Consider the following 15,433-nt stretch of genomic DNA (forward strand, 5'->3'; position numbering starts at 1 on the left):
TAAGTTCTGTTTATCAGCCAGGTCTTCATCCATTTGTTCCTCTAATTTAAACACCCTCTCTTTTAAGGAATTATTTTGATTTAACATCATTTTCCCAAGGTCCACCAAAGTTCTCCAAATCAAATCTAGCACGACTTCAGTGGGAGTCAAAGTCAAGAATGAAGGAAAGTCCGATTGAATCTCAGGCTCCAAAGAATCAAATTAAAAACACTTGCTCACCCTCTGCTCTTCAAATCGACTCTCCAGGGAATTGTTTATCCTCTGCTGAATGACCCAAACCACTCACCGGCAATGGAATAGTCTCTTTTGCTGTTTGGCGTCAGAACTGCCATCCATACAGGGCGCCCATTGAAACTGTGCTGAAGGAGCTAGAAACGGTAGATGTGGGGGCGGCATTCTAGTTTCCAGGCTGAGGGTGACTTCCTGCCCAAAAGGTTTCATCATACCTCTGCTAACTGAGGAATCCTCAAGCAGCCTCTCAGCATTCTTCGGTGTCAACAGACCTGAGCCTCTGCAAAACCTTTCCAATAGGGCCCGGCATTTGGGAACTGCTCTGTTGCTGAGAGCAGCAATCCTAGCTTTTATTAATACCCCATAACTGATAAAACCAAATAAGAAACACAATAATTCCCAATGAAAGACCACTCCCAACCTACACACGAACATTAAAAACCAAACAGTGAGCAAGTATTGGCCTTGGCTAGTGTAAGCGTGTGTTTTGGGTGCACGCAGATCCATTTTTCAGCGTACCTTAGTAAATGGACCCCTAAGTGTAAATGTATTTACAAACTTGCCCCTCAATCATCCAATCCCGCCTAGCACTGGCCAGTACAGCTATCAGATATTGTCCTATTGATTCTGTGCTCAACTTTGTGATCTGTAAAATCAAACAAAGATGGATATAAGCAACACATTTTTAGAGTCTCACCTACTTCCCTGATGGTGTAATCAAATCACATCTAGTGCTACCAAAGTTCTGAGGGAACAAATACCCATCAAGGTCCGTCTTCCACCATGGTGCATACCTGTAAAAATCCCAGGTGAGTCAAGGTAATCAGGGTGCCCTATACATATTCCACAGTTGTGCATAAGGTTTTTAGGTATACTTCATTGGCCAGGTTATTGGGGGTCAGCACGTCAGTTAACACATGGGCTAGGCATCAATGCTGCTTCATACAGGCCATATGTCCAATGTAACAATTGTATTGACTCATAACCTTTTAAAAGATAAAATGGAAGGCATAGATTTTTTTTTACTCAGAAAATATTTACACGTGCTGCTAATTCTCGAAATGTTTTGCTGCTGCTTTGTAAGATGGTAGGCATAGACTTGCTGTCAATTTCAGAAACCTCAACGTACAAATTAGCTACATTTACATCCCTCCTGCCTACACATTTTTAAAGTGCATATTAAAATGTATAGCTTACAATTTTACAATCTCTTCCAGTACCTACATAGGGAGGTTTGTAATGGCTCCAAAAACAGCAGCTCATGACCTGCAAGGGAAAACACTCCTCTGAGGAGATGAACATGATGAATCTGTAGGAAGCAGAAAGCACAGAGCACAGTTAGCTGAGACGAGACATGATGGATGTCATTTGACACTTTCCTGCAGAATGGAAACACTAAGTGAGAAGGTGGCCTATATTATACCACCTATGAGGTCTGCACACCCTCAGCAGAGTGACCATCAGCCATACATCACCACCTACTCATCTTATGGCTGCATGGCAGCAGCAGGGGAGGCCAGACTGCCTTTATAAGGTTGCTCACTGAAACAGATGCAGGGCTCATTCTGAGGATTCCTGGGGGCATCCATGCCCTACAGGCAGCATGAAAACACACAATGTCACAGAGACAGGCCACCAACATCCATCATGATGGTTCCACCATTTGCTCAAGATGCCAGGGCAACAGGTGTGGTGATAGGGAATTCTTCCAGTTCCTCAGACTGTACTGAGAGCTCTGGACAGAGTGATGGACAAAACTAGCCAGGATCCATGGAGGTACCTATTCTACTCCAGAGGGGAGATGGTGGAGGGATCATGGTGTGCACACAGGGGAGAGGGTCGGTGTGGCACATTGGGGGAGGGAATAGAGAATGGGCAAGGAGTTGGGGGAATAATCTTGTTCATGTTACACACTGTTTATATTGAGTAAAATTACTTTCACAGAAAAGCTTTACATAAAACATAACATAAGAACATAAGAGTAGCCATACTGGGTAAGACCAATGGTCCATCTAGCCAGTATCCTGTTTTCCAAACAGTGGCCAAGCCAGGTCACAAATACCTGGCAGAAATACAAACCGTGGCAACACTCCATACTACAAATTCCAGGGCAAGCATTTGCTTCCCATGTCTGTCTCAATAGCAGACTATGGATTTTTTCCTCCAGGAATTTGTCCAAACCTTTTTTAAACCCAGTTACACTAGCCTTTGTTACCACATCCTCTGGCAAAGAGTTCTAGAGCTTAACTATTCATTGAGTGAAAAAATATTTCCTCCTGTTTTATTTTAAAAGTATTTCCATGTAACTTCCTCAAGTGTCCCCTAGTCTTTGTACTTTTGGAACAAGTAAAAAATCGATTTACTTCTACTCGTTCTACACCACTCAGCATTTTGTAGAATTCAATCATATCTCCCCTCATCCGTCTCTTTGCCTTCCTTATACAAGAGGAGTTCCATCCCGCTTATCATTTTGGTCACTCTTTGAATCTTTTCTGGTTCCGCTATATCTCTTTTGAGATACGACGACCAGAACTGAATACTTAAGGTGTGGACGCACCATGGAGCAATACAAAGGCATTATAGTATTTTCGGTCTTATTCACCATTCCTTTCCTAATAATTCCTAGCATCCTGTTTGCTTTTTTGGCTACTGCTGCAGAATGAGCAGAAGATTTCAACGTATTATCTAGAACACCCATATCTTTTCTTGAGTGCTGACCCCAAGGTGGACCCCTAGCATCAGGTAACTATGATTCACATTATTCTTTCCAATGTGCATCACCTTGCATTTGTCCACATTAAATTTCATCTGCCATTTGAATGCCCAGTCTTCCAATTTCCGAAGGTCTTCCTGCAATATTTTACAGTCCACATGTGTTTTAACAACCTTGAGTAGTTTTGTATTATCTGCAAGTTTGATCACCTCACTCATCGTTCCGATTTCCATATCATTTATAAATATGTTAAATAGCACCGGTCCCAGTACAGATCCACGTGGCATTCCACTGTTCACCCTCCTCCATTGAGAGAAATGACCACTTAACCCTACCCTCTGTTTTCTGTCCATTAACCAATTCCTAATCCACACCAGAACCTCGCCTTCTATTCTAGGACTCTAATTTTCTCAGGAGTCTCTCATGAGGAACTTTATCAAAAAGCTTTCTTAAAGTCTAGATACACTACATCAACCAGCTCACCTTTATCTATATGTTTATTCACGACTTCAAAGAAATGAAGCAAATCGGTTAGGCAAGACTTCCCTCAGCTGAACCTATGCTGCATATGCACTGCAACTTAGGAGTCAGCACCCAAGAAAAAGATCTAGGTGTCACTGTAGACAATACACTTAAATCTTCAGCACAGTGTGCGGCAGTGGCCAGAAAAGCAAGCAGGATGCTAGGAATTAGGAAAAGGATGGAAAATAACACCATTCCACGGTATCATTCCATGGTGTGACCTCACCTTGAGTGTTACGTTCAATTCTGGTCGCCGTATCTCAAAAAAGATATAGCAGAATTAGAGAAGGTTCAAAGAAGAGTGACCAAAATGATAATGGGGATGGGTCTCCTCTAATATGAAGAAATGCTAAAGAGGTTAGGGCTCTTCAGCTTGGAAAAAAGATGGCTGAGGAGGGATATGATTTAAGTCTATAAAATTCTGATTGGTGCAGAAGAGATAAAAAAGAACCAAATTTTTTTTTTACTGTTTCAAAAAGTACAAAGAGTAGGGGGCACTGAATGATGGTACATGGAAATATTTTTAAAACAAATAGGAGAAAATATATTTTCACTCAATGAATAGTTAAGCTCTGCAGTGGCATTCCGAGGGGCGCTGACACCCGGAGTGGATCGCCGATGCGCCCCGCATCCCCGGGTGCAGCGCCCCCCCCCTCCGTGCAGTGCGACCCCCCCCCCCCGGCAAAGGGACACCCACCACCCCGGCAAAAGCCCCCCCCCCCGGGTGCACCCGCTTGGGGGGGGGGGGAGGTGCCGCGCGCCGGTCAGCGTCGTTGGTTTCCATGCTCCCTCTGCCCCGGAACAGAGGGAGCATGGAAACCAACGGGGCAGAGGGAGCATGGAAACCAACGACGCTGACCGGCGCGCAACACCCCCCCAGCGGCGTGCACCTGGGGCGGACCGCCCCTACCGCCCCCCCCCCCTTGGTATGCCACTGAAGCTCTGGAACTCATTGCCAGAGGATGTGGTAATAGCAGTTAGGGTTTGTGGGTTTAAAAAGATTTGGGAAGGTTCCTGGAGGAAAAATCCATAGTACAGACAAATGGGGATGCCCTGCTTGCCCTGGGATCAGTAACATAGACTTGTTACTTAGGATTCCAGAATCTTGCTATTCTTTGGGGTTCTGCATTGAATGTAGCTACTATTTGGGTTTCTGCCAGGTACTTGTGACCTGGATTGGTCACTGTTGGAAGGAGGATACTGGGCTAGTTGGACCATTGGTTTGACCCAGTATGGCTATTCTTATGTTCTTATGGCATAGGTTTTGTGGCTGCTGCTATCCTGCTGATGCTTGTTCTTCCCCTTCCTCCTCAGGTTCTCTGTCATTGGACTCCTGCCTTTCAGGAATTGGGATTCATTCCTTTAGTGCGAGATTGTGCAGGATGCAGCAGGCAGGAAGATTTGGCATACTTTTTTTGATTTCTGGAGCAGCTCCCCTCCAGACCTGTTTGGCACCTGAAGTGTATCTTTAACAGTCCAAATGTTCTTTTTATGATGGCCTCTATGGTTATCAATTCATTGATTCTCATTGTGTGACTATTCTACCACCAACACACACAGGCACAATAGTGATAGTGTGAAACAACACAAGACAACCAAAAGGACAGAACTCTCTCATGCCACCTGTTTTGCACACACATACAGCCACTGACCATAGGAGCCAACTTTTCAAAATTATTGGGGGTGCTAAGCCCAATGGAAATGACCCCTCCCTGGACACATACAAGGAATTTTCTCAATATTGGGGGTGCTCAAGCACCCACAGCACCCACAGAGTCGGCTCCAATGCCACTGACACAGACTGAGGGTGGGTTTGGAGTGTGAGATAAGATTGGCAGACCCTGGCAAAGGGTCTCGGGTGGAACAAGCTCAGGGAGGAATATGGTGAGTGCTCACAGTTAGTGATGGGGCAGGGTGGCAAGTGGGAGGAGGGTAATTTGGAAGCTGGCAAGGCAGCGGGCTGTTAGCAGGTTGGGGGAGGGGATTTGGGTGTTGTAGGTACAAGAAGAGTCACAGACGACAGACCTGGGTGAACAGAAACAGCAATCAGGCTCACAGACTCTTAATTCTCCTGCAGTCAGCATCAATGCAAGCGGTCATAAAGACATGCTGCAGCGGCATTTATTTCTGATTTTAAGGTGGTCGAAGTACCGATGGAGATCTTGTGCTGGTTGTACATCGGCATGCTATCACGAATTGGGGATAGATGTCGGTGACTGTGCACCGCCCATGACACCCCCTGTACTGCCCCCAACATGCCTGTAGTAGCCAACCAACACCTACAAAATCTACAATAGATATCTTCCCAGAAAAATAGCAAAGCCTACTCTTTTTACAGGACCAGCCCGATCCCTCTGCTGATTTCTAAGAAGAAAAATGGATTTGATTATATATCTGCCATATATACTCCTGCCTAGTACTATCTTTCTACTATGGTCTTTTGCTTCGTTCTCACTTGTCATGTGTCTGGTTTATGGTGAAACTGCAAGATTGTCCTTGTCTCATTCCTGCTTCCCAGCTTTCCAAAATATTCCTTAGAAGATGTATTCCAAATATTTCTTGTTTCAAGGTCTATAGCATTTCACAGTATCTCCTGGCCTGGGCCTGGCTATGTTATTTCAAAACAGGACATACAAATGGCAAACAGCCTGGCATGAATCAGGACAACAGATGCTTGTCTAAAGTTGGCTCAATGATCAGAGACAAGCTCCAGTGTCATTTCCCCTCTCTGCTGGTCTGATTTCTTTGCAATTAAGTCAGATTACTGAGAAAACAGGAATGTCCACTCAGTTTAAATTGAAATGAAAAACACAAGAAAATGCACTTGGTTCATTTTAAAACAAACTGAAAAAAATAAAAATCCCAACAAAAATTCATTTTGGCCCTTACCTTAGAAGCTTCCCTACATGTGAAAGGCAGCATTTAAATGTCTGGCGAGGCTCAGTTGTTTAAATGTCATTTAAGAACAAAGGCCATTTAAAAGTGGAGATGCTTCCTACGTCTAGATATCAAGGGGAGGTATCCTGAGTGGGTCTGCAATACAGATGTGCATTTCTCCATTTCACATCGGGAATCTATGTCTGTACTGAAAAAAGGTATGTTGTTATTTACAGCTGCCACGAGGAATATCTTAATGCCTGCCATAAGGGATTGGCCCCACTGAGTACCCCCTCCAATATTTGCCTTCGTCATGGACACCCCCCCAGGCATCACCTGCTCCACTGCAGCATTACACCTCCTCCTCTAGAATCACCCCCTGTGGTTTCTCCATTACATCATCACTCCTGTGGCATCCCTTTGACAGTATTAACCCCCATCATGTTACCCCCCCCCCCCCCCCAACAGCAACCCCCACTTTCAGGATTGCCCCTGCAGGACTCCTGTGATACAACTTCTATGATCCTCCACATGGTGTGCAAGCACCCGCAACATGGTACCCTTCCCCCCGATGCCCTAAAACTCCACCTGAGTCCTGAGGCAAATGAATCCCCCTGCAGCCCCAGCAATTCCCACCGTCTGATACACTCCTTGGGCTTACTGGGGGTCTCTGGAGCTTAGAAGGGCAGGAGTGATGCCCACTAACTCCTAACATGATGATGCCAGCCCTTAAAATGTCAGATGAGAGCTGAGGTGGTAATATTGTGGTATTACTGCTATAGATCTTGGAAGCCGTTTTGAGGGCTTGAACCTTTGTAACAGGAGCACATGAGCATTTCTCCTGCACCACTAGACCTTAGGGAAGCACCAGTAACCCTGGGTGATGGGTTGGAGCTGCAAGGAGGGGGAGGAAGCCTTTTTGTCCCTTCTTCCCTAATGAGGAGTCTTAGGGATGATTGCCCACTAGATGAGGATTGAGGGGGGCTGTATCAAGGTAAGTCCTGAGGAGGGGTCTATTGCTGGGGATGAAGCTATCAGGGGTAGGCCCCGAGGGGAATGTTGTAACAAGGGAGGTAATGCTGTGGGCTAGGGGGTGCTGCTGCAGAGGGTGTAGGATGCCACGGGGGTGCATACTTCTGCAGGAAAGGGGGTGTTTTCCTAGGGTTTTCGGAGGGAGCAACAATTTTACAAATCTTCTCCACTACCTGTGTTGGGGGTGAGTGAAAGGAACTGTTTTTTTTTCTCCATATGCAGCTTTGCCAAATTGCCCTCCCTCTGGACAGGGAGGGGCTGAGATGTGCAGCCCTGCTCCAATTTCACAAGGGGTTTTGTGGGAGAACCTTTTCTAAAATAGTGTGGGAATGCCACACGTCCTGACTTGGATGTATGAATTCCCCTCTGCACATTCTTCATAAAATGCTGTTCTTTATATTTTGTTTCATTTTTAGTCAGTGTGCATATACCTACTAAGAGAACCTTAATGAGAACTGCTAAATGGAAGCAAAGTGATAGCAGGTGATAAGCAATATCAAATTTATATATTTCTCTATTCAGCACAGCATGTTCTAAATTTCTATGATAAAATTTAGTGTATTAGTAAGATGAATTTACCATTTGACTGCAAATTATGCGATATGTTCATGAGCCACTGGAAGGGAAGGATAGCTGCTGAGGTTATCTGTTTGTCTTGACTTGTTCACAAAAAAAGAACAAGTGCATGAGAATGAAGTCACAGGTCAAATGGAAAACATAAGATAAAGAGAAATTAGGTCATGAAGGTCAGTAAGAAATGTTCATTTTATCCTACAGTGTTTGCTATCTACAGAGAGGCAATTTAGATTAGTGATAAGGAACAGATGCCAAGTCTGTTATATATTTCAATGTTTTCATGTTTATTTATTTATTTTTAATTGTCAGAACAATGACTACAGAACAGTAGAGTTTAAATATGGGCAGAAGATAGTGTGTGTGAAGTGAAGCCAGTACAATCTTTTGTTTATAGGCACATAGGTCAAAAGCTTGATTTGTTTGAATTTCAAAGCAGAGTCCCCTATTGGGCAGTTGGGAAAAACCTGATTCCGGCCTTGGCTAGTTCTAACCAATAAGCACAAGCCACAGGTACATATTTAAAACTATTTGAGTAACAAAGGCAGATATTTTAGCTTCTTCAGCCCTGCAGTTCCACAGCCAAAAATGATAGTGACACCCCAAAAATAAATCATAGAACAACTCATTCAAGAAGCTTCACTAATAATGGAAGACTAACTTGAAATAGGCTGGTAAGAACACGGTTGTAAAGATGGGTAGGCCTTTTAAAAACACTATGGTCTGACACTCACCCATTGTAGTTGGGGAAGCAGTAACTCCAAGGACAGAGGAGAGGATCAGAATACAAATAAAAGATCATACATGAGTTTATTTTATTTATTGTGTACGTTTGATATACTGCATAAAAGCCTAGACAAAGGCAACTAGGTGGTTTATTAAAAAAAGAAAGAAAGAAAGAATTGAATGGTTTAAAAGAACACAAAGCCTACATAATAGGCTAAAAATAAAAATCAATAATTTAAAAGCAACAGCAAATGGGAAGACAGGTAAGTAACAGGTAAATGAAAAGCAGCAAAAAGTAACATACAAAAGGAAAATTAAGTAGGAGGGAGAAGCAAGTCGAAAAGAGGTGGGTTTTGACAGCCTGCTTAAAAGGTTAGGAGAGAAGTCTGATTCCTAAAGGAGAGAGGCAGGTCATTTCGAAGCTTTGGAGTGGTATAATGGAAGGTAGCATCACGGGAGAAGGAGAGGCAGAGCTCCGTGGGAGATGGTAGAACTAGGACGTTATCAGCAGAGCAGAGGTATCAAGAATTTGTTATGGTAGGATTTATTAGAATAAACATAGTTTCACCAAAGGTAAACATGGTTTTACCAAAGGTAAATCATGCCAAACGAATCTCATTGAATTTTTTGACTGGGTGACCAGAGAACTGAATCAAGGACGTGTGATAGATGTAATCTACTTAGATTTCAGCAACACCTTTGACATGGTTCCTTCATAGGAGGCTCTTGAATGAACTTAACAGGCTGAAGATAGGACCCAAAGTGATGAACTGGATTAGGAACTGGTTGACGGACAGACGTCAGAGGGTGATAGTTAATGGAATTTCCCTGAAGTAGGGAAAGGTGAGTAGTGGAGTGCCTCAAGGATTGGTGCATTGGCGCACTCCGAATTTGGAATTACCGCCCGGCTGACGTGCAAACTGGGAGGTAATGCCAATTTTGTGCCTTTCTAAAAGGGCCCCTTAGTGAAATTGTGAGTAAAACATTGCAAATGTTAAGGGGGGGGGGGGGGGGGGGGGGGGGGGGGGGGGAGGGTAGATGGGCCTGGGTTTATTAAAATCCTAAAAACTTGGGGTCAATTCTCGAGCTCTTAGTGGAATTAGAATTCCTGATGCGGTAGATATGTGTAGTTGTTTTTTCATGGAATATGTGCAGAGGTTATGCTGTTATATTGCTGTTGAAAAAAGTGAACTGTAATTCAATGAGTACTATCATTTGTACAGGAATGTTTGCTGGGGGCTTTTTTTTACCCACTGCAGTAAAAAGGGCCCTGGCGTGAAGAAAAAACAGCCCTCGCCGCCAGCGCAGGGCCCTTTTTCCTGCAGCTTGGTAAAAGGGCCCCTTAACCACTTAAGGTAACAAATTAGACCACATAAAATACAGTCCTATCTTTGTCTGGTTTCACCTATTCAGTTAAAGGCTGAATATTGACCTTAATCGGATAAGTGTTGTCCATCTGCATATACTTGGATATTCAGTGCTGGCCCAGTATTGAATATTGGTGCATAAAGCTGGCAGAGTCTTTAAAAAAAATCGCTTACTACCGCTGGCGGAATATTTACCCTTATATCTTTAAGCCACTCATGTATATTTTTATGGAATCATTCTAGCCCTTTTATTGTTCATGAGATTTTTTTGTTTTGGGGATTTAATATCTGATCAATAAACTCATAGTGCATTCAGATTGCCGAAACATGCTCATGTCACAATTTCATTGTTTTATGTTTGCTGTTGGTTTTGTAACAAAATTAAATAATTTTTACAATTATTAACTTTGCATTTATTTAAATTTTTTTAAATGTATAAATTATTAATTACAAGTCTCTTTATATTTTCCCTCTGCTGTACTGCCAAAAGACCATACACGTTTGGTTTATAGCTTTGGTTACATGCCAACTGCTGCATATCACAGCTCTTTATAGGCAAGCTGTCACAAGGTGATGATGTCAATGGAGGGGGTGGAACTCTACCCTTATTCAGGTTCAGCAGAGAATATCCCAAACCGGCACCTTCTTTTCTTTTCTCTCACTGGTATCACATAAGCTGTGGCCTAAATATTGCTGTCAGCCTTTTGTAAGCAACCTGGCACCACATGATGATGCCAACAGAAATGCACAGAGCTCTACTCTGGAGTCTGGTGTAAAAACCAAACCAGCACATCCTTCTTTCCTCGCCTCAATGGTGTGGTTTGAGAGCAATGTTCTTCAATGTAAGACTTGGGGGCCAATGGCAGCCCCTGGAAACCTCTGGAGTGGCCCCCACCACCATTCTATTTTTTTTTAACTACTCTGTCTCTCTACCCAAGCTTGCATATGAAAGGGGGAAGTGGATGGGAGGAAGAGCTGCATGCTTGAAGGGCAAGGCATTTCTTAATAGAAGAAAATGCATTTGGAAATACCCTCCTCCTTGAGGATACCCACAATGAGAAGTTTGAAGGTGAGCTAGAAAGGGATGGATGTCATTGGTCAGCTGTGTCACAGCTCCATATGGGGAGATATTTGGCGGCTCTCCTTCAGCTCATTTGGCTGCAAAGTGAATCCGACTTAAGAATGAATGAAAAGCACTGTTTTAGAGGATAAGCGGTGATTATTAACTATTCATTTTAAAGGGGTAGGCAGTACCTGTAAAGGCTTCTTTATATTCCACCTCCTGAAGATCAGAATGCCCATACTAGCTATAGGGTTTCCATTCTGATTGACAACTACAGAAGTAATTTTTGAAATAATTTTACTATCAATACAAATACTGAAACAAATCTGAGTCAAATTAGATCAAACAGGATGAGAATTATTGTGCCTTTGGAAGGATCAGTAGAAGGACAGATGCATTTATCAGTGCAGTAGCACTTTTTCTGCTTTGAGATACACTAAAAAATAGAAGAAATAACTGCATCCAATCATCAGAAATAGTCAAGTACTTCTTATTTTCCTGTTTTAGCAAAGCTTCCTTCTAAAAGAATTCTTTCTTTGTAAGCAGAACATTTACTCTGAGGCCAGTATTGGAAGGGAAATAAGCTGCCTCAGGAGACAATTATTTAAAAGTATTTTTGCTTTGCTGGTTCAGCTTCTTGGAGGGAATATCTGCTTCACCTGTGTAGAAATTCAGCTATTAGGAGCTTTAAACCTGCCATAGATCAATATCTGATAACCAAGCATGTTTACAAATGATTTGACTGGATATTTCTGTAATTGCTGTGTTGCAACTCTTCTATTGTTTTACTGTTAATATGTTCCATGCAGTCTGCTGCCTCCAGGGGCCCTGTTGAAAATAAAGCTTTTGTCCTAGCCTGGCTTTCCCCACCAGTAAATTAGAAAAATAAATAAATAGAATCAACTCAATTCATTAGGCTTACATAAGCTGTTAAATCCAGGCTCAAAGATGAGTATAAGTCTTTATCCTTTTTTCTTCCTGTACAGAATAGCTTTTTGTCCTTTCACTTTTGTATCCTGTAATCTTACATGTCTGCAATTCAAGGCTTAGGGCTAACCATGTAGGCACCTATAGGAATATTGTAGGCGCGTACACGGTTAATGTGAGTTAAAATGCTAATGCGCCTATAACGCAGTTTAGGAAACAGGGCTTTTGCTGTTCAAATTTTTTAAAAAAGGGTTACGATTAAGATTTTTTTTTTCATAATGGATACAGAATCAGGACAGAAATTACTAACACTGTAAGTTTTATTAACAACACTTGTTAATAAAACTTACAGTGTATACAGAATTTCAGCCAATTTTCACAAAACAGTGATACTGGAAATGCTATGGTGTAATTTTTTCTTTTTTTTTTTTGCCTTATTATTTTATTCAAAATGTGATTTGATATAACAGCCAAGACGATGAGGCATCACTCAGCAGTCAAAAGCCTTGAATTTAAAATGCACTAATCTCAATAAAATGGAGTTGCTGGCATGATGGAAGGATGTAAGTGAAGAATAATAGCTTAAAAAGGAGCTGGGGTGAAATCAACAGAAACATTTTTTTAAAAATGTTTATTACAATTACAAATGCATCACAGGTATCCATTTGCACAAAAATACCATGGAAGGTCAGAATAAGAAAAAAAAATCAAACAAACAAAAAATAACCAAATATCTGTTTACCTATGCTAAGCTACATAAGACCACAATATAATAAAAAAGGGGGGAGGGGGTTATATAATGGCAGCCCAGTGGCAGGGAATGTTTGGATATATGGATGAATTTGTTAAATCTATAGTTCAGAGGTCATCGTTGTTATAGGCACCAAACACTGGTACCACTTTTTCCACTTTGAAAACACAGTTTGTACAGCATTGTAGAAATTTAATACGTTGGACTTGCATGAACAACAACTGATTGAATATGTGAAACAGTAGATGATACCCTGGGGGATAAGAATTCGTAAAGACCCAAAGATCTTTCAGGATCGAAAATTATTTTAGAGTGATGGGCGGCCATCTTGAACAGGTGTTCAAGAGATTTAATGCTGCTCATTATAGAAACTATGGATCTTGAGTCTTGTATTCTAACATCCTCAGACAGCAGCCTTGCAGATAGTACATGATACATTACTTAAAAGATCTCCACCCACACGTGTCACCACCAATTTTTTGATGAAATTAGCGAAATGGTCTCTTGAGAAATTATTTCCTTTTTGAATCCACTTTTTACGCTCAACATCATGGGGTAGCCATGGGTACTGCAGCGGCACCCAACATTGCTAACTTATACGTTAGCGCTTTTGAAGCAAGATATCTATATACCTCAGAATGGTTTCAATACGTGAAGATCTGGCATCGATTTATTGACGATGTCTTTTTCATCTGGACAGCATCACAACATTCTTTACAAACGTTTTCTGACATGGTTGAGCACTCTTGATAAAAATCTTGTATTTACCATGCAAAGTAATAGTGAGAGCATATCATTTTTGGATACTTGGATATATAAACATCAACAAGAAATTGCAGTGTCAGTATTCAGCAAATCAACTGATTGCAATTCCTTGCTCCAATATCAGAGTCACCATCCTACCGTATGAAAGACTTGTTACCGGTAGGACAGTTTTTACGCTTACGATGTATTTGCTCCTCTGATGCCACATTTTTGTCAACAAGCTATGACGTTGATTAACCGTTTGCAAGAAAGGGGGTACCCTGAAACAGTGCATTCGCAAAGCATACAAAAGAGTGTGGTTTGCCCAATGCCCACTACTGCTGCAAGAAAAATCAGTCGAAGCATTGGACAAATTTGTATTGTTCTCACATACACAGATTTGGCTCCACAGATAGTACGTATTATTATCAGCATTGGGATATACTTCTGTCCATGCACCTTTCCAACAGCGTCCCTGCATCGCGTATAGAAGAGGTCAGAATTTACGTGACAAATTAGTGTATGCAGTACACACTACTAATGACTCCTCACAACCTCTGATAGGTCATAAAGCATGTGGCCATGTCAATTTTGTGTACAAACTATTCCAGGGCACCCAATGGTCCTTCTCCGAGATTACCTAATAAAGTGTTTCGATATAGAACTAACACTACTTGTGAATTTACTTATGTTGTCTATGGCATAATATGCCCCTGCCAGAAATGGTATGTTGGGCGCACGAAGAGATAGATCAAGCTTCGTCTCACAGAACATAAAAGTAGACTGAATAGGCAAGTCCCTTTAGTAGTGCATTGCGTTGAAATGGCTCATCATTGACCAAGTAGTACATTCTATCAGAGGAGGAGATATGGACCAGATGTTAATCAGAAAAGAGCAATATTGGATTTTTGAATTGGGAATTTTGGCTCCTGATGGATGAACGATTTTGATCAAATGGAATACACTTATTTAATTGTGTTGGTAGCTACCAAGATCACTTCAGGTAATGATATTTTTTCAAGCGAACATTCCTGATCTCAGTGCACCTTTGCCATTTTTAACTATTTGCACCTGCTCGATGACATCATTTCCTGCCTGGAGCATTTAAATATCCTCATTTTCAGAAGTAGCGTACAACAACGGAGAAGAGAGAGGCACTCTTTTGTCATAAAAATTTTTTTTCAAAGAAATCATCATATTCGAGTTCCTGAAGAAGATATTCAAAACCCTGCAGAGTCGAACTCATTATGACTTATTTTGAAGGACCTTAAATAGTCAAGTTGAGAGGTTGGATAGTTGTACAGAGGTCCTGCGGGACCAGCCTCGTATGACTCGACCTTGTAGTGACTTTAAGACTATATTACAGCATCTAAAGTTTTTGGTGAAGGATACTACCTACCTTCCTTTGCTTTCCTATGGTATACAGCTGGACGTGAATATAGTCAGCAACAGAGAAAAAACTACTGCTAAGGACAGCGTCCATTGAAGCCTCTTCGAATACCTATATGGAGACCAGACTGCTGACAAGGACCGAATTATCGAGGATCCTCTTGACTATTTAAATGCTAAGTGCCTATTTTTTTAATTTTTTGATTGATTATAATGCAGATAGCACAAAATTAGGTGCTTTATTATCACAGAGACTATATATTTTAGTATTGAGTGATCTTAGAGCACATCTGTTGTTATTCCTTGATGTGTGTGAGGTTTTTATTGGAGCAAGTGATAGGATCGACTTGCTCGGTTCTGAGATTTGTGAGGGAAGAATTCACATATTAAGGAGTGTTTATTATGAACATGGGTGTTTTTGTTCAAAAACTTTACAAAAAATACATTCATGAGAAGTTCCATGATTGAGAGATTCGTCCACCCTAAGAGGCGTTACTCTACAGTGTGGTGCCTCGCTT

Source organism: Microcaecilia unicolor, chromosome 6 (genome assembly GCF_901765095.1).
Source record: "Microcaecilia unicolor chromosome 6, aMicUni1.1, whole genome shotgun sequence".
In the NCBI taxonomy this organism is placed as follows: domain Eukaryota; kingdom Metazoa; phylum Chordata; class Amphibia; order Gymnophiona; family Siphonopidae; genus Microcaecilia; species Microcaecilia unicolor.